Below are 20569 nucleotides of genomic sequence, written 5' to 3'. Positions count from 1 at the left end.
TCCCTCTCTTTCTGCCCCTCCCCTGCTCACTCTGTCTCTCTGTGTCTCTTAAAAATAAACATTAAGGGGCGCCTGGGTGGCGCAGTCGGTTAAGCGTCCGACTTCAGCCAGGTCACGATCTCGCGGTCCGTGAGTTCGAGCCCCGCGTCAGGCTCTGGGCTGATGGCTCAGAGCCTGGAGCCTGTTTCCGATTCTGTGTCTCCCTCTCTCTCTGCCCCTCCCCCGTTCATGCTCTGTCTCTCTCTGTCCCAAAAATAAATAAATAAACGTTGAAAAAAAAAATTTTTTTTAAATAAACATTAAAATAAAGAAAATAAATAAATAAAAATTAATAAATGTTTAAGCATTTTTTTAGAAATGTGAATTGATATAAAGTAAAAATATTAATAATAAAATATTTCAGATACAGACACAGCTTTACCTACCAGTCCCTCCCCTCCTTCTTACACAGACATAACCTACATTCCTGAAAAGTTGCTGTGTATCATTCTGTGTGTCTTTATACTCGTCTAATATGTATAAACATCCATAAATTATATATACTATAAATTATACATAATATTTCTTAACATATTTTATAGTTACAAATGGCACCATATTGTATGTATTCTTTTCCAACTTGCTTTCTATTATTTTTTTGAGACTTACCCATGTTGATAAATGTAAACGTAAATGTAATTCATTCATTTTAACTGTTGTATGGTAGCCCATTTTTGCAAGGAGGAGCCGTTTCCAACTGTGTGGCAATGAACATTGTACACATGTCTCCTTGTATACAAGTGTAAATATATCTCCAGGGAAGACTCCTCCACGGGAAATTACTAGGGAATACAGCATATGTATCTTCGGTTTTATGAGGTGGTGTCAGATTGCTCCAAAGTAGTTGTTCCAAGCATTTGCAATAACTATAGCCTCGCCAGCAGTTTCTGCACGTGTTAGTTTTCATTTGCCAAATGGTGTGAAATGGAATCTTATTATTTTAATTTCCATTTCCCTAATTACTAAAGAGATTGAGCATCTTTTCATATGCTTATTATTCATTTGGGCTTCTTCCTCTATGAATTCTCCTTATCATCCTTTGTCTAGCCCATTTTCTATTACATTGTTTGTGTTTTTCTTATTGGTTTCTGGGAGTTCTTTATATATTCCATATACTTATCCTTTATGTGGATTGCAGATATCTTCTAGTCTGTGACTTGTCTTTTCACTTTGTTTATGATATCTTTTGATATAGAGAATTTCAGTCTTCTCAGTCTTTCCTTTCATGGGTATGCCTTTTTAGGGTTGCTCAGGAATACTTCCCTATCATGTTGTCATAAGAACATTCTCCCACAATTATTTCGAAATTCTGGCTTTGTTACTAACTAGCTATGTAATCTTGGGCAAGTTTCTTAATCTTTCTGGGCCTCAAAGTTCACATCTGTAAAATGGGAATGGTAATGTCTACCTCATAGAGTTGTTCTTAGCATTACTCATCTGTATCGGGCAGGGACCCAAAGGAAATAAATGTTACTCTTAAATTAGAATGATAAGAGATGCGGGGCACCTGGGTGGCTCAGTCGGTTAAGCGTCCGACTTAAGCTCAGGTCTCGATCTCACGGTCCGTGAGTTCGAGCCCCGCGTCGGGCTCTGGGCTGATGGCTCAGAGCCTGGAGCCTGCTTCCGATCCTGTGTGTGTCTCTCTCTCTCTCTCTGCCCCTCCCCCGTTCATGCTGTGTCTCTCTCTGTCTCAAAAATAAATAAACGTTAAAAAAATTATTTAAAAAAAAAAGAATGATAAGAGATGGGTTTATTCACAAAAGTATGGTTGGGTGCAGGGAAACCACAAGGAATAGTACAATATCCTGAGGGTAGTAACAACAAAGAAACTATCATAACACTGAGGCCAAAAGGGAGGAGGAAGGTAGGCAATGGTTATTGAAGGCAGACTCCATGTACAAAGGGTCACCTTAGGAGAGATAATGATCTTAGATCCAGGGACAGGATAAACCTGAAGCAATTGGGCAGGGAGTAGCCTGGGGAATACGTACTCTTGAGTTCACTGTTTTCTTTTCCAAACTCCTACTGGGGTTCTGCGTTGGCCGAGGCCAGAGGGCAAAGAAGTCCACTGATGATGTTGATATGGACACTGGAAAGAAGGGAAAGAGTGAATCTGGAGGAGCAAATGGAAGATATTTGGTAGTACATTCAACTGGAATTTATTGAATCCCCAGATGATCCAGGTACAGTCCTAGGCACTGAAGGTACAACAATGAACACAGTGGACAAAGTCCCTGACTAATGGGAGGAGACAGATGATAAATATAAGTGAACACACTACGTCATGTAGTGATAAGTTTTAGGAAAAGATGGGGTGAGACGAGGATAGACTGATGTGGTATGAGGTGTAGAGCGGTCAGGGGAGCATCCATGAAGAAGTATCATTTGGACCATGATTTGAAGAAAGTAAGGGAAGGAGCTATGTGTATATCTTGTAGAAAAATGCAAAGGTTTTGAAACAGGACCATGCTTGGCAGTCTGAGGAAAGGTCAAGAGGTGGTGGTGTTGGAAAATAATGAGAGGAGAGAGGTGGCTTACTTAGATCAGGGTGGTAGCAATGAAAGTGGAAATAGGAGGTGTGATCCTGAATATATTTTGAAGGTAGAGGATCTGTTATCTTTACAGTATTTGTTGATGTGGGGATGTTTGAGAAAGACAGATACCAAGGATGGCTCTATAGGATTTGGTTGGAGGTGCTCGGCTGGCTCAGTCAGTAGAGCACACAACTCTTGATCTCGGGGTTGTAAGTTCAAGCCTCACGTTGGGCATAGAGATTACCTAAATCAATATATTTTTAAAAAATAGGCTAAGCAGGGGTGGCTGAGCAGTTCAGTCAGTGAAGTGTCCAACTCTTGGTTTCAGCTCAGGTCATGGTCTCATGGTTCATGAGTTCCAGCCCTGCATTAGGCTCCACGCTGACAGTGTGGAGCCTGCTTGGGATTCTCTTTCTCCCTCTCTCTCTGCCCCTCCCCTGCCTCTCCATGTCTGTCTTAAAATAAATAAATAAACATAAAAAAAATAAAGAAAAATAAAAATAGGCTAACCAAAAAAATTTAGAGGAAAATCTGGGGATTGTAATGTCCATAAGGGACTTTGGAGTATGTTCTGATATATTCCTGGGGAGATTCCTGGGACCATGCACCCATTCATAAAGCTGTGTACATGGTCAGAAAAGACCTGAGAAGCTCTTAAACTCTCACCATTGACTAACATTGAGGCTCTGCACAATCAAGAAGTGAAGCTTCAGGCAAAGAACTGCCTGCCTGAGTGTTGAAGGCATGCCCCAATATGCATTAAGAGTCCCTTGGCAAAGATATATTGGATCCGGGCATTTAAAGAAATTTCTGACCAATAATTAGCTGACTACTAGGCTAATTGAGCAGATACTTCAGTGGACACACACACAAAAAAACAAAGAAAACAGAATCTACAGAATTTTTTAAAGTTTATTTATTTATTTATTTATTTGGGGAGGCGGGGTGGAGAGGCAGAGAGAGAGGGAGATAGAGAGAATCCCAAGCAGGCTCCACATGGTTGGTGCAGTGTCTGATGCAAGGCTCGAACCCACAAACCACAAGATTATGACCTGAGCTGAAATCAAGAGTTGGACGCCTAACCGACTGAGCCACCCAGGCACCCCCAGAATCTACAGAATTATTTCAGAAAAACCACTAAACAAAAAAAAAGAAAAGCCACACACACACACACATAGACACAAACAATGACAACTAACAACAAACAGCATCAAAACAGACCTTGGAGAGGGGGGAGAATCTGATTTTCATTGTTGTCACATTAATATATTTATTTATTTTTTAAATGTTTATTTATTTTTGAGAGAGAGACAGAGTGTGAGCAGGGGAGGGGCAGAGAGAGAGGGAGACACAGAATCCAAAACAGGCTCCAGGCTCTGAGCTGTCAGCACATAGCCGGATGCAGGGCTTGAACTCATGAACTTCAAGATCATGACCTGAGCCGAAGTCGGATGTTTTTTTTTTTCAACGTTTATTTACTTTTTTGGGGGGGACAGAGAGAGACCGAGCATGAATGGGGGAGGGGCAGAGAGAGAGGGAGACACAGAATCGGAAACAGGCTCCAGGCTCTGAGCCATCAGCCCAGAGCCCGACGCGGGGCTCGAACTCACGGACCGTGAGATCGTGACCCGGCTGAAGTCAGACGCTTAACCGACTGCGCCACCCAGGTGCCCCCCGAAGTCGGATGTTTAACCAACTGAGCCACCCAGGCGCCCCCCACATTAATTTATTTTAATGTCCAGTTTCAATAAAAAATTATGTGATATTCAAGGGAATAAGAAAATATGGATTATACACAAGAAAAAAAGTAGTCAGTAGAAACTGTCCCTGAGGGGCGCCTGGGTGGCTCAGTCAGTTAAGTGTCTGACTTCAGCTTGGGTCATGATCTCATGGTCTGTGAGTTTGAACCCCACGTCAGGTTCTGTGCTGACAGCTCAGAGCCTGGAGCCTGCTTCAGATTCTGTGCTTCCCTCTCTCTCTGCCCCCTCCCCTACTCATGCTCTGTCTCTCTCTGTCTCTCAAAAATCAATAAATGTTGAAAGAAAGAAAGAAAGAAAGAAAGAAAGAAAGAAAGAAAGAAAGAAAGAAAGAAAGAAACTGTCCCTGAGAAAGGCCATAGACTTACTAGATGAAGACTTTTGATTAATCACATTTGAAATATACTCAGGAGCACCTGGCCCACTCAGTCAGTAGAACATGCCACTCTTGATCTTGGGATCATGATTTCAAGCCCCACCTTGGGTGTAGAGATTACTTTAAAAAATAGAAATTTAAGGGGTGGCTGGATGGGTCAGTCGTCAAGCATCTGACTTTGCCTCAGGTCATGATCTCATAGTTCATGAGCTTGAGCCCTGCTTCATGAGCCCAGGGTGAGCCCTGCTTCTCTCTCTCTCTCTCTCTGCACCTCGCTCACTTGTGCTCTCTCTCTCTTTCAAAAAAAAAAATAAATTAAAAAAATTATATATATAGGGGCGCCTGGGTGGCTCAGTCGGTTGAGCGTCCGACTTCGGCTCAGGTCATGATCTCATGCCTTGTGGGTTCGAGCCCCATGTTGGGCTCTGTGCTGACAGCTCAGAGCCTGGAGCCTGCTTGGGATTCTGTGTCTCCCTCTTTCTCTGCCCCTAACCCACTCGCATTCTGTCTCTGTCTCTCTCAAAAATAAATAAACATTAAAAAAAAAAAATATATATATATATATATATATACATTAAAAGAACTAAAAGAAATCATGTATGAAGAACTAAATGAAAGAGAATGACTAATCCAACAGAATATCAATAAAAATATAGAAACTATTTTTAAAAGAATCAAATAGAAATTCTGATGTTGAAAAATATAATAACTAAAATGAAAAATTCACTAGAAGGGCTCAACAGTAGATTTGAACAGACAAAAGAGAGAAATAGGGAATTTAAAGGCAGGCCAATTGCAATTATCCAGTCTGAGGAACAAGAAAGAAGAATGCAGAAAAATGAACAGAGCCTCAGAGACCTGTAATACTCCATCAAGTATACATGGAAGGAGAGCAGAGGAAAAAAACACAGAAAGAATATTTGACAAAATAACAGCCAAAAGCTTCCCAAATTTCATGAAAAACATCAACTACACATCCAAGTTCAACAAACTCCAAGTAGGAAAACTTCAAGCAGATTCATACCTACACACATCATAACCACACAATCAAAAAACAAATACAAAGAGTGAATCTTGTTTTTTTAATTTTTAAAATATTTTAATTTAATTTTTCATTCGGTTATAATTTACATATCAGCATATCCAACTGGATGAGTTTTGACAAATGCATACACTCCTATGTCTCTGCTACCATCAAATTTAAGTGTTTATTTTTGAGAGAGAGAGAGAGAGAGCACAAGCACGCGAGGGCCAGAGAGAGAGGGGAACAGAGGATCTGAAGTGGGCTCCATGCTGACAGCAGATAGCCCAATGTGGGGCTTGAACTCATGAACCATGAGATCATGGCCTGTGCCAAAGTTGGAGGTCTAACCAACTGAGCCACTGAGGCACGCCAATTTTTTTTTTTTTAATTTGAGAGAGAGAGAGAGAAAGAGAAAGATCGAGTAGGGGAGAGAGGCAGAAGGAGAGAATCTTTAGCAGGCTCCCCTCTCAGCATGGAGCCTAATGTGGGGCTCAATCCCATGACCCTGGAATCAACCTGAGCTGAAATTAAGAGTCAGTCGCTCAAGCAACTGAACCACCCAGGCACCCCTAAAAAGTGAATCTTGAAAGCAGCAGGAGAGAAGTGATTCACCACGTACAGGGGATCCTCAATGTGATTTCACAACAGAAACACCAGAGACAGTAGGGTGACATATTCCAAGTACTGGAAGAAAAAGACTGTCAACCAAACCTTCTATATTCAGCAAGTCTATTCTTCAAAAATAAAGGTAGGTGCCTGGCTGACTCAGTTGGTAGAGCATGTAACTCTTGATCTCACAGTCATGAGTTTGAGTCATGTAGAGATTACTTAAATAAATAAAACTTTAAAAATGATAAAAGGATTAATTTATCAAGAAGATATAGCAATTACAAACATAAATGTATCTAACAACAGAGCCCCCAAATACATGAAGCAACAATTGATGGAACTGAAGAGATAAATAGTTCAATGATAATATTTGAAGACTTCAGTACTACACTTTCTTTTCTTTTTTCTAGAATTAAGGTGTCTTATTTCTTTGTATCAAGAGTACAGAAAATGCTTATTGTCATATTTCTATACAAGTGAGAATCTTTTCTGTGCCTTGGTAAATTGTTAGCCTCCTTTCTAAATTTGTATTATCTTCCAACATTTTATCCTTTGCACTTTCTATGCCATGAACAATCTAAGAGTTCCTTCAATGAGAATTTTTTTGCCAGCATCACTTGCTGTGGGACATCTCATCCTTTTTGTCACTTTCCTCATTTATGGCAATAAGTTCACCTTCACTGAGTTCCTTTGCTTGCTTATCCCGAGTCTCTAGAATGGCACCCACCAGTGTCAATATTCCCTTGATCAGCTATATTTTTGAAATTCCAGTTGTATTCAATTTGAGTTTCACTTCCTGCATTACCCTTTTCATGTCTTCCTTCTCTATCACATTTGTTGGCCAGTAACCTCCGTTAATTATCCATTTTTGTAGATGTTACATGGGCTATCCCTGGAAGACAAGAAGGCAATGCAACTACACCCTGTGCTGTTTGTGTGTAAACTGAATAACAGATGCACAGTGACCAATCACTGACAGACTTTGAAAGAAGTGACATGACTGCTACCCATCGTGATGCACATAGTTACAAAGTACTTTGTGTACTGATGAGCTAACAGTGAAGTTTGTACTTGATGCAAGTACTCACAGTTCATATACCATGGTAACTGAAATTTGAACCATGTTGTTGACAGGAAAAACCCTACTTTCAGTAATTGATAGAACAACAGAAGATCAACAAAGATAAAGAAGATTTGAACAAAACTATAAATGAACTACACTCAACAAGTATCTATAGAACATCTCATCCAACAATCACAGAATACACATTCTTCTAAAGTGCACCTGAACCCTTTTCCAGAGTAGACCATACATTAGGCCATAAAAGAAGTCTTTATAATTTTTAAAACATTGTAACTGTGCAAAGTATCATAGTAAAATAGTTCTTTGGGGGTGCCTGGCTGGCTCAGTCAGTAGAGCATGAAACTCTTGATCTTGGGGTTGTGAGTTCAAATCTCACATTGAGTATGGAGCCTACTTTAAAAAAAAAAAAAAGGTTCTCAGGGCACCTGGGTGGCTCAGTCAGTTAAGCAAATGACTTCTGTGCAGGTCATGATCTAACCATTTGTGAGTTCAAGCCCCACCTTGGGATCTGTGCAGACAGCTTGGAGGCTGCTTCGGATTTTATGTCTCCCTCTTTCTCTGCCCCTCCCCCCTTGCACTCTGTCTCTCTCTCTCTCAAAAATAAATAAACATTAAAAAATAAACAAAATAGAATAACATAACAAAATAAAATAAAATAAATCAAATAAGGTTCTCAAGAAGACTGGGTGACTCAGTCAGTTGAGTGTCCAACTCTTGAATTTTGGCTCAGGTCATGATCCCAGATTGTGGGATCAAACCCCATGTCAGGCTCTATGCTGAGTGTAGAGCCTGCTTAAGATTCTCTCTCTCTCTCACTGTCTCTCTCACTCTCTCCCTCTGCCCCTCTCCTCCACTCTCTCTCTCTCTCCCTCTGCCCCTCTCCTCCACTCTCTCTCTCCCTCTGCCCCTCTACTCCACTCTCTCTCTCTAAAACAAAATTTAAAAAAAAAAGTTCTCTGATCACAGTGAAATGAAATTAGAAATGAATAACAGAAGGAAACGGGGAACTCACAAATATGTGGAAATTAAACAACTCAATCCTGTATAATCAATAGGTCAAAGAAAAAATTGCAAGTTAAATTAGGAAATACTTTGAGGGGCACCTAGTTGGTTCGGTCAGTAGAGCATGTGACTTGATCTTGAGGTTGTAAGTTCAAGCCCCATGTTGGGTGTAGGGCATACTTAAAAATAAAATCTTGGGGCGCCTGTGTGGCGCAGTGGGTTAAGCGTCCGACTTCAGCCAGGTCACGATCTCGCGGTCCGTGAGTTCGAGCCCCGCGTCGGGCTCTGGGCTGATGGCTCAGAGCCTGGAGCCTGTTTCCGATTCTGTGTCTCCCTCTCTCTCTGCCCCTCCCCCGTTCATGCTCTGTCTCTCTCTGTCCCAAAAATAAATAAACGTTGAAAAAAAATTATAAAAAATAAAATCTGAAAAAAAAATACTTCGAGATGAATGAAAATGAAAACACAACCTATCAAATCTTATGGAATGTAGTGAAAGTAATACAGGAAATTTTATAGCTACAAGTGAGTGTAGTAAATAGAAAAAAAATCTCAAATCAATTACCTAAGCTAAAGAAAAAGAAGAGCAAAGGGGCATCTGGCTAGCTTAGTCGGTGGAGTGTACAACTCTTGATCTCAGGGTTGTGAGTTTGAGCCCCATGCTGGGTATAGAGATTTTTTTTTAATTTATTTTAAATGTTTGTAAAATTCATTTTGAGAGACAGAAAGAGATGGGAATGCAAACTGGTGCAGCCACTCTGGAAAACAGTATGGAGGTTCCCCAAAAAACTAAAAATAGAACTACCCTATGACCCAGCAATTGCACTACTAGGCATTTATCCATGGGATACAGGTGTGCTGTTTGGAAGGGACACATGCACCCCCATGTTTATAGCAGCACTATCAACAATAGCCAAAGTATGGAAAGAGCCCAAATGTCCATCAATGGATGAGTGGATAAAGAACATGTGGTATAGATATACAATGGAGTATTACTCGGCAATCAAAAAGAATGAAATCTTGCCATTTGCAACTATGTCGATGGAACTGGAGGGTATTATGCTAAGTGAAATTAGTTCGTCAGAGAAAGATGAAAATCATATGACTTCACTCATATGAGGACTTTAAGAGACAAAACAGATGAACTTAAGGGAAGGGAAACAAAAATAATATAAAAACAGGGAGGGGGACAAAACAGAAGAGACTCCTAAATATGGGGAACACACTGAGGGTTACTGGAGGGGTTGTGGGAGGGGGGATGGGATAAATGAGTAAGGGGCGCTAAGGAATCTACTCCTGAAGTCATTGTTGCACTATATGCAACTAATTTGGATGTAAATTTTAAAAAATTAAAAATAAAATTAAAAACAAATAAATAAAAATAAAAGAAATAAAAAAAGAAAGAAAGAGAGAGAGAGAGAGAGACAGAACATGAGTCGGGGAGGGGCAGAGGGAGGGCGAGAGGATCCTAAGCAGGCTGGGTGCTATCAGCACAGAGCCTGAAGTGGGGCTCAGTCCCACAAACCATGAGATCATGACCAAAATCAAGAGTAGAACCCTTAATCAACTGAGCCACCCAGGTGCCCCTGGGTGTAGAAATTACTTTTTTAAAAAATCTTCAAAGGGGCACCTGGGTGGCTCAGTCGGTTAAGTGTCTGACTCTTGGTTTCGGCACAGGTCATGATCTTGTGGTTTCGTGAGTTCGAGCCCCACATCCAGCTCCACACCAGGAGTGTGTTTCTGTCGCACTATCTCTGTCTCAAAAGAAATAAGTAAGCTTTAAAAAAATAAAAAAATAAATAATCTCAAAAAGAAAAGAAAAAGAGGACCAAGAAGGAGAAGGAAGGAAATAATAGAGATTAGAGAATGAAATAGAGAATATAGAAATAATAGGGAGGATCAGTGAGGCCAAAAGTTGGTTTCTTTTGAAATGATCAACAAAATTGACAAAGCTTTAACAAGACTGACAAAAATAAAAAGAGAGAGGATTCAAAAAAAGAAAAGATTCAACTTACTAAAAACGGGAATAAAAGAAAGTACATTACTTCAGCCTCACAGAAATAAAAAGGAGTATAAAGGAATATTATGAAGCATATGCCAAAAAACTTAGCCTAAAAGAAATGGAAAAATTCCTGAAAAGATACAAACTACAGAAGCCAACTCAAGAAATACAAATAGCGGGGCGCCTGGGTGGCGCAGTCGGTTAAGCGTCCGACTTCAGCCAGGTCACGATCTCGCGGTCCGTGAGTTCGAGCCCCGCATCGGGCTCTGGGCTGATGGCTCAGAGCCTGGAGCCTGTTTCCGATTCTGTGTCTCCCTCTCTCTCTGCCCCTCCCCCATTCATGCTCTGTCTCTCTCTGTCCCAAAAATAAATAAACTTTAAAAAAAAATTTTTTTTAATTTAATTTTTAAAGAGAATTTCAAGTTAGTTAACATACGGTGTAGTCTTAGCTTCAGGAGAACCCAGTGATTCATTTCTTACATATGACACCTAGTACTCATCCCGAAAAGTGACCTCCTTAATGCCTGTCACCCATTTAACCACCCCCCCCAACACACACACACTCCCCTCCAGCAACCCTCAGTTTGTTCTGTGTATTTAAGTCTCTTGTGGTTTGCCTCCCTGTCTGTTTTTATCTTATTCACCCCCCTCCCCTATGTTCATCTGTTGAGTTTCTCAAATTCCACATATGAGTGAAAGCATGTGATATCTGTCTTTGTCTGACTTATTTCACTTAGCATAATATATACCCTCCAGTTTCATCCATGCTGTTGCAATTGGCAAGATTTCATTCTTTTTCATCACTGAGTAGTATTCCATTGTAAATATGTACCACATCTTGTGAATATATACCGTTTGGGCTCTTTCCATAATTTGACTATTGTTGATAACACTACTATAAACATTAGGGTGCATGTGCCCCTTCGAATCAGCATTTTTGTATCCTTTGGATAAATTCCTAGTAGTATAATTGCTGGGTCATAGGATAGTTCTATTTTTTTATTTTTTGAGGAACCTCCATACTGTTTTCCAGAGTGGCTGCATCAGTTTGCATTCCCACCAACAGTGCAAAAGAGTTCCCCTTTCTCCACATCCTCACCAACATCTGTTGTTTCCTGAGTTATTCATTTTAGCCATTCTGACCAGCATGAGGTGATATGTCATTGTGGTTTTGATTTGCATTTCCCTGATGATGAGTGATGTTGAACATCTTTTCATGTGTTTGTCATCTGGATGTCTTCTTTGGAAAAGCGTCTATTCATGTCTCTTGCCCATTTCTTCATTAGGTTATTTGTTTTTTTTTTTCCATCAAACTCTTAACTGGCTCTTTTGCAGAAACTGACAAACTGATTCTAAAATTCATATGGAAATGCAAGGGACCCAGAATATCCAAATCAATCTTGAAAAAGAAGAACCAAGTTGGAGGACTCACACTTCCCAATTTCCAAACTTACTATAAAACTAGAGTTATTGAGCTATTTTGATATGGCATAAAAATAGACCTAAGGAACAATAGAACAGAATTGAGACTCCAAAAATAAGCCCAAATATTTAAGGTCAACTGATTTTGATGAGTGCCAAGGTAATTCAATGAGGACAGAATAATCTTTTCAACAAATGGTATTGGGACAACTGAGTATCTATTTGCAAAAGAATGAAATTGGATCCCTACCTTATACCATATAGAAAGAGTTATCTTAAAATGGCTCAAAGATCTAAATACAGAAGCTAACACTATAAAAATCTTAGAATAAAATACAAGCATAAATCTCTGTGTTCTTAGATTACTGTTGTATACCAACGGTACAAACAAGCAAAAATAAATTGGACCTTACCAAAATTAAAAACTTTTGTGTTTCAGAGCAGCTGGCTGCCTCAGTCAGTAGAACGTTGGATTCTTGATCTTGGAGTCATGAGTTCAAGTCCCCATTGGGTGGAGAGATTACTTAAAAAAAAAAAAAATAAACAATTAAAAAATAAAAGACTAAAACTGTTTTTTAAAAAACTTGTGGGGTGCCTGAGTGGCTCAGTGGTTAAGCATCCAATTCTTGATTTCAACTCAGGTCATGATCTCACCATTTGTGAGTTGGAGCCTCTGCACTGACAGCATGGAGCCTGCTTGGGATTCTCTCTTTCCCTCTCCCTCCACCCCTCCCCAACTCGCACTCAAAATAAAAATAAATGAAACTTGGGGCGCCTGGGTGGCGCAGTCGGTTAAGCGTTCGACTTCAGCCAGGTCACGATCTCGCGGTCCGTGAGTTTGAGCCCCGCGTCAGGCTCTGGGCTGATGGCTCAGAGCCTGGAGCCTGTTTCCGATTCTGTGTCTCCCTCTCTCTCTGCCCCTCCCCCGTTCATGCTCTGTCTCTCTCTGTCCCAAAAATAAATAAACGTTGGAAAAAAAAAATTTTTTTTTTAAATAAATGAAACTTTAAAAAAATTTTCTGCTTCAAAATAAACACCATCACCATCAGAAAGTGAAGAGACAACTCATAGAATGGGAGGAAATATTTGCAAATCATATATCTGATAAGAGTCTAGTATCTAGAATATATAAAGTGCTTTTATAACTTAATAATAGAAAGACAACGCAATTACAAAAGGGGCAAAGGATCTGAATAGACATTTCTCCAAAGAAGATATATAAGTGGCCAATAGGCACATGAAGTGACATTCAACATTGTAAGTCATTAGGGAAACGTAAATAAAAACTACAGTGAGATACTATTTCACACTCACTGGGATGGTGAGAATCAAGAAGATGGACAATATAATTGTTGGTGTGTAGATGCGGAGGGATTAGAACCTTCATACATTGTCGGTGGAAATGTAAAATGATGCAGCTGCTTTTGAAAAATCTGGCATTTCTCAAAAAGTTAAATACTTACCACATGACTCAACAATTCCATTCCTCAGTATTTATCATGAGAATTGAAAACAATACTCGCCTAAAAGCTTGTATATGATGCTCAAAGCAAAATTATTTTACAATACCAAAAAAATGGGTACAACCCAAAAGTCCATCAACTGATGAATAAACGAAACTTGGTATATCCATTCAATGGGATGTTATTCTGCCATGAAAGGAATGAAGTGTTGATGCACACTGACATGAATGAACCTCAAAAACATTATATTAAATAAAAGAAGCCAGACATGTTTTCAGATATTATAAAGATCAGATATTATATTATTCCATATACTTAAAATGTCCATAACAGGCAAATCCACAGACAGAAAGTAGGCTGATGGTTGCCAGGGGCTGGTGAGGGGGCAAAAGGGGAGTGACTATTAGTGAGTATGGGCTTTCTTTTTTGAGGTGATGAAAATTTTCCAGAATTAGAAACTGGTGATGGTTGCATAACTTTGTAAGTATACTAAAAATCACTAAGTTGTACACTTTAAAAGGTGAATTTTGTGGTATATGCATTACATCTCAATAAAAAAATACGACTGGGACAATCGCGGAATTTTACCAAGATAGAGAAAACTAGGGACACGTGGGAGAGAAAAGCAGAATTTGTTTTGGACATGGCGAAGTTTGAAATAGCCATTAGATCGCACTCTCTGTTAACTAATTAATATTTAAATCAATTAAACAAACAAATAAAAACAAACAAAAAAGAAATACCCATCGGAGGGGCCCCTGGGTGGCTCAGGAGCATCCGACTCTTGGTTTCAGCTCAGGTCATGATCTTACGGTTTGTGGGGTTGACCCATGTCTGGCTCCACACTGACAGCAGGGAGCTTGTTTGGGATTCTCTCTCTCCCTCTTTCTCTGCCCCTCCTCCCCTCCCACCCAAACCAAATAAATAAACTAACGCGTGCGCACGCGCGCGCACACACACACACACACACACACACACACACACACGCAAAACAAAAAAGAAATACCCATTAGATATCCAAGTGGATTTCTGAAGTATGTAATTGGAAATATTAGTCTTCAGTTCAGGGGAGAGATAGGGGTTGGAGATATAAATTTGGAGGAAAATGAATTAATACATGTAAAACACTTCAAATGGTTCCTGGAGGCTCAGTCCGTTAAATGTCTGACTTTGGCTCAGGTCATAATCTCACGGTTTGTGAGTTCGAGCCCTGCATCTGGTTCTGTGCTGACAGCTCAGAGCCTGAAGCCTGCTTCAGAATCTGTGTCTCCCTCTCTCTGCTGCTCTCCTGCTCACACTCTGTCTCTCTCTCTCTCAAAAATAAATAAACATTAAAAATTTTTTTTAATTTTTTTTAATGTTTATTTTTGAGACAGAGAGACACACAGAATGAGCAGGGAAGGGGCAGAGAGAGAGGGAGACACAGAATGGGAAGCAGGCTCCAGGCTCTGAGCTGTCAGCACAGAGCCTGACGCGGGGCTCGAACTCATGAACTGTGAGATCATGACCTGAGCCGAAGTCGGACACTTAACCGACTGAGCCACCCAGGCGCCCCAAAAATTTTTTAAAAAAATAAAATAAAATGGTTCCTGGAACACAGCAAGATCTATAAATGTTAGCTACTATATTTATTATTTTGTATGTATAGAGTAATAGTCAATTGTCCAAACACAATTTGTAGAACGCTTTACTCCCTGACTTTTTTTTTTTTTTAAGATTTTATTTTTAGGTAATCTCTACACCTGGTATGGGGCTCAAACTCACAATCCTGAGATCAAGAATCGCAGGCTCCACTGACTGAGCCAGCCAGGCACCCCTACCCTCTACATTTTTTTTTTTTTTTTTTTTTTTGAGAGAGAGAGAGAGAGAGAGAGAAAGAGAACTGGGGAGGGGCAGAGAGAGAGGGAGAAAGAGAATCCCAAGTAGGCTCCACACTGTCAGCACAGAGCCTGATGCAGGGCTCCATCTCAGAAACCATGAGATTATGACCTAACTGAAACCAAGAGTCAGACGCTTAAACCACTGGGCCACCCAGGTGCCCCTTTACTCCCTGATTTTTTTTTTTTTTTAATTTTTTTTTTTTCAACGTTTATTTATTTTTGGGACAGAGAGAGACAGAGCATGAACGGGGGAGGGGCAGAGAGAGAGGGAGACACAGAATCTGAAACAGGCTCCAGGCTCTGAGCCATCAGCCCAGAGCCCGACGCGGGGCTCGAACTCACAGACCGCGAGATCGTGACCTGGCTGAAGTCGGACGCTTAACCGACTGCGCCACCCAGGCGCCCCTACTCCCTGATTTTTAATGCCACTTCCGTTAGATACAAATCTCCCATTTCACTGAGGATTTGTTTCTATTGTTGCATTCTTTTAACTAGGAATTGTTTCAGGGGAGAGTAGATTGGAAGCCAAGACTTCTCTCAACTTTTCTCAATTCACTTCACAAGAACATAAGTGGTTCTATGCTTCTGTTTCACCTTTGTTACCTAGGGAGAAATCACCTGGATTCTTTCTACTTTTTAGAGGGTGCTATGAGGATGGACAATATCCCAGGAAGGAAGTTCAGAAAGCCAACTAATAGAACGCTGTAGAGGGAAGTTACCTGAGAGAAAATAGATTCCATTGGTAGTACTTTGGGTCAATTCTACTTAAAATTATGGTAACTTTTTAAAGTTGATTTTTGTTTGGTTGGTCTTTTCATTGTGGCAAAACCCCCTGTAACATAAAATGTGCCATCTTGGGGGTCCCTGGCTGGCTCAGTTGGAAGAGCATGTGCCTCTTGATCTCAGGTTGTGAGTTCCAGCCCCAAGCTGAGTGTAGAGATTACTTAAAAATAAAATCTTTGGGACAACTGGGTGGCTCATTTGGTTGAGTGTCAGACTCTTGAATTTGGCTCAGGTCATGATCCCAACCTCAGGCTCTGTTCTGAGCACAGTGCCTGCTTGAGATTCTTTCCCCCTCTTTCTCTTTGTTCCTCCCTCCACTCCTCCCTACTCATGTGTGCTCTCTCTCTTTCTAAAAAAAAAAAAATATATATATATATATATATATATAATAAAAATCTTTAAAAAATAATAATAATTGAAAGCTTATTTATTTATTTTGAGAGAGAGAGCGTACACGGGAGGGACAGAGAGAAGGGAAGGGAGAGAATCCTAAGCAGGCTCTGCAATGTCAGTGCACAGCCTGATGCAGGACTCGATCTCAGGAACAGTGAAATCATGACCTGAGCTGAAATCAAGAGTTGGGACACTTAACCCACTGAGCCACCCAAGCACCCCTAATTTTTTGTTTAAAAAAGTACCATCTTGGTTACCACATGAGAACAAATTTTAATATGGTCTTTCCATTTGATGCTTTACCTAAAATCGTCCCAAGGCTGTCTTCTTGTAATTCAACTGCTGGTGCAAACATGTTCCTTCTTCAAAGAGGCCTTCTCGACACCAGGAGTAAAAGTTGCTTCCCCACCTCCCCACTTTCTGTCTCATTACCCTGAAAGCACTCTTCACTACTGAAATATTTGTGTTTATTGGGTTATTAACTGTCTCCCCTTCCCCACAAAGATATAACTTCTACCAGAGCCGGAACTTGGTCTGTCTGCTTGTCTCCCCATGCCTAGAACAGTGCCTTGCACCTACTATGTCCTGTTAACTATTTGTTGAAATACTTACTGAATAATAGTGTTCTTTAATTCCCAGTGCTATATATTTTATCTCATTTGATCATTACAACTCTTTGAGTAAAATGGGATTACTAGCCCCAAAGTAAAGAGATTCAGAGAATCATCTCGCTGGAAGTCACAGGCTAACTAAATAACAGGGTTGGGACTGCTTAGGTAGGTGGCTTGTTTTTTCCAATACATTCACTCCAGTTCTAGGACTAAGGGCATTTCACACTACTTTCCAATTAAGGAAGTGATAACTCTGGAGGAGAGTAGAAACAACCTGCACATTTATTTGTAAGTCGCCAGTTCCCTTACCATCCCCACCCCTTATGCAGTCACACACATAGCAGAGTTATGGCCACACTGGTATTATTCTAAGTGCAAAGAAGAAAATGCAATTACTCAACTGTTTGGCAACCTGAATCTCCTTGTGTATCCGCCTCAAGTCCCTCCCCGCCCCCTTTTTCTTTTAAAACAGCTTCATTTAGGTATAATCTTTCATTTTTTTTCATGTTTATTTATTTTGAGAGAGAGAGAGAGAGAGAGAGAGAGAGAGAGAGAGAGAGAATGAATCCCAATCAGGCTCCGTCTCTCGGCTGGAGCTCATAGCCCAAATCAAGAGTCTGATGCTGAATCAACTGAGCCACCCAGGTACCCCAAAACTCTTGTTATTCAAGTGTGCTCCTTTAGCGGCCAAGGGAGGGGAAACCAAAGTGCGCTCCTTTTAAATAATCGCATTCCCTAGAATGTTTACTTGAATATACACTTTTGAGTTTATTTATTTAAGGGTTCGCTATACCCCAGGTGGGGCTTGAACTCATGACTTTAAGATCAAGAATCGCATCCTCTTCTACCAGGCGCCCCTTCACGCTACCTTTTGGATCTCCACCACTATAGGCATCTGGAAGGATTCCCTTTCCCTTTCGTTTTACCCCTATATTCCACAGCCAAACACGTGTAACCTGTGTGTACCGAATTCGCTCAGCCTCTCTCCCCAGTCGAGCCCGACCCACCGAAAGCCCGGCCCCTTCTTTTTTCCGGAGCCCCGCCTTTCGGCCCCTATCCAACTTAGGTCCTACGGATCTCGCCCTTCCTCCCCCAGCACCCCCCACATCTCGCGAGAGGTGAGAGCCCCTGGCCGGACGAGAAGAAAGTATCTGCTCCGCTGAGGGGGGAAAGAAGGAGCTGGAGACAGATTGTGGGACCGAACGCGGGCGGGCGGGAGGCGACGGAGCTACCAGCGGGTGAGTTCTTTTAACATTAACTAGTCCATGATCTGGCAGAGTCTCCCTTTCAACTCTGGCCAGTCCCAGTGTCCCAGGCCGGGGTCTCCCCTCCCAGTCTGTGTTGGACGGGGGCGCTGAGGCGGTGGCCGGGCCCAGTCTGAGGAAGTGGGTGGGGCATGGGCTAACGCCGACCAATAAAAGAGAAGGAAGCTACGATTGGCGGCGACGAACACTAATGAGAGATCGTCCTTACCTTGCGGAGTGCCGCCCCTCTTCTCTCCCTCCTACCGCCTCCTTCCTTTGGGGGGGAAGGCGGGGCCAGAGGCCTGAAGTGTGGGGAGAACTTGGGGTAAGTAGCCCCGGGGGGCACAGGGCGTGGCAAGGAGAGGGGAGTTGAATCCTGAGGGAATGGAAGTCTGGTAGAGCCTAATGGGAGGATCAGGGGATGGAGTGGGAACGGGAGGAAGGGGAAGGGTACTAAATTGGTTGAAGACCCAGGCTTATCAAAGAGTGGTGTTAGGAGCTTGGCATTGGAAGAGCCAGGGGTAATAGGCAGGAGGTAGGGAGAGTAGGTGAAAACATGGCACTGGGTTTGGTTGGAAAGATAGGTAGGAGTAAATCATTGGAAATGGGAGTCCTGGCATTTCGACAGCATTATGAAAAAGCATAGGGACAGGATTTCAGAGAGAAAGTCTGAATTTGGAGAAGATTCAGTGAATGAGTTTAGGAAGTTAATAGGGGTGGACTTAGTAGTCAAAAAGCATCGGTTTTGAGAAGGGTGTAGGAATTCAGAGGGGGTAAAGGAGGTGGTGTTTGGAAACGAGACAGCTGATAGATACGTTTTTAGCCTAGGTATCAGAAGCAGCCTAGGATATTGATTCGGGGCTTTTGGTGTATAGGGCACCTAGTCTGGTGACCAGCTTGCAAGAATGGTGGGATAGGGGTACAGGAGGAGAAAAATAGAACAATTTCATCACTTCTGTTGTGATTTCCTTCCTCTCTCTCTTCCTTTTCCTACACTCCTATCTTCCTAAACTCGGGGATGGGGGCTTAGGACTTAAGCAGCCCAAGTTGGAGCCCCATTGGGAGTCATATGTTGCTCTGAATTGCTTGTTATGTTCTCTGACTGGGGTGTTTACTACCCAGGGCACCTCCTACCCAGATTGCCGCGTTGCTACTTTCCTAACTTTAAAAGTTTGTTTTCTACTTAATAGAGGAGTATTTTAGTATCTCCGAAGGTTGTGTCCTAGTAAGTGTAGGGTTGTGGGGGTCTGCAGAGCTTTCGGGGCAAGCTCGCTTGATTCTTATGTTTAAAAACTTTGCAGTAGTATAAGTAAAGTAATTCTTATAAAGACATCGGTCTTTACAGTTCTTGTAAGCACAGAAAAATATACTAAATTGAAGTTTGTTTTGTTAAATGTCGTATCCACTTATATTCTTGAAGAGTTGGTAAATGGATGGTTGTAGTTAGTTTTCATTAGCTTATATATTTTAAATGGTGTAAATAAGATGGACATGTATTTCAGGAAAGTGAAAAAAATTCAGTTTCTTCCTTTGTGTCTAGACTCAGAAGCTAAAGATATGTCATAATATCTTAGGGCAAGTGTTGAGGAAATCAAACACAATTTGTACTTAAACATGGAGGATGTAAGGTAAGTGGAGACTATTGCGAAATGTAACATGTCTGTAAGAAAAGAAGCTAAAGAAAAGTTTGGCAGCTATACTAAGTAGTCTTACCAGTTCTTAATTCTGTACAGCAAAGGGACAAGCCTTTGCCCTTTGTTTGATAGTTGTGTATTTAATAATGGATTGAACCAATGCAGCCAATTAATTAATAACTTCTTTTCTATTGCATAGATTTGTCTTTTCCATCCTTCTCTTCTCCTTTTACTTTTGAGAAGCAAAATAATGTCTGAAATGCCGGTACAGCTGTTACATAAAGAGAAACTGGAGTGTGTTGCTTTGTATTAACCTTTGGTTTTCAGGGACCATTTGAAGCTTTTTCTCCTGGCCAGAAAGTTGCCCCTACAACACATTAAGACTAATTAATTACTGACACTTTGGCATTAATTACTGAATTGGGTTCCAGTATTTCACATTTACAGCAGTTCTATTGGGCATTCAGACATTTTTTGCGGTTTGCCTGACAGCAGCACAAAAAAATATACAGTGAAGAAGCAAAGTCCCTTGTTTTATTCTCCCATCCTAGAATTTGTGATGGCTTTAACTTGGGCACTATTAAATGCAAGATTCTTTTTTCCTTCATTGGTGTTAACACCTAGCAGAAAGCTAGAGAGTGCTAATATTCCTCATCTTTAAGCTTGTGGATCAAAGGTTACATCCTGTGAGAGTTTCAGTGTTGTAATTTTTAAG

General features: G+C 41.1%; 1 protein-coding gene across 5 annotated transcripts in view; it reads left to right on the top strand.

The window, feature by feature from the left end:
* The first annotated feature begins 18070 nt into the window (after positions 1-18070).
* Positions 18071-20569, top strand: part of ATF7 (activating transcription factor 7) — an 86665-nt gene continuing 84166 nt past the window's right edge. For 2 of the 5 annotated variants that reach the window (XM_045466712.1, XM_045466708.1), the window contains exon 1: positions 18071-18214. The gene's annotated coding sequence lies outside the window, so the exon portion shown is untranslated. The other 3 variants (XM_045466710.1, XM_045466711.1, XM_045466709.1) reach the window with 3 other exon arrangements.

This window comes from Leopardus geoffroyi, chromosome B4 (genome assembly GCF_018350155.1).
Source record: "Leopardus geoffroyi isolate Oge1 chromosome B4, O.geoffroyi_Oge1_pat1.0, whole genome shotgun sequence".
Taxonomy (NCBI): Eukaryota; Metazoa; Chordata; class Mammalia; order Carnivora; family Felidae; genus Leopardus; species Leopardus geoffroyi.
This window is presented reverse-complemented; position numbering and strand designations above follow the sequence as displayed.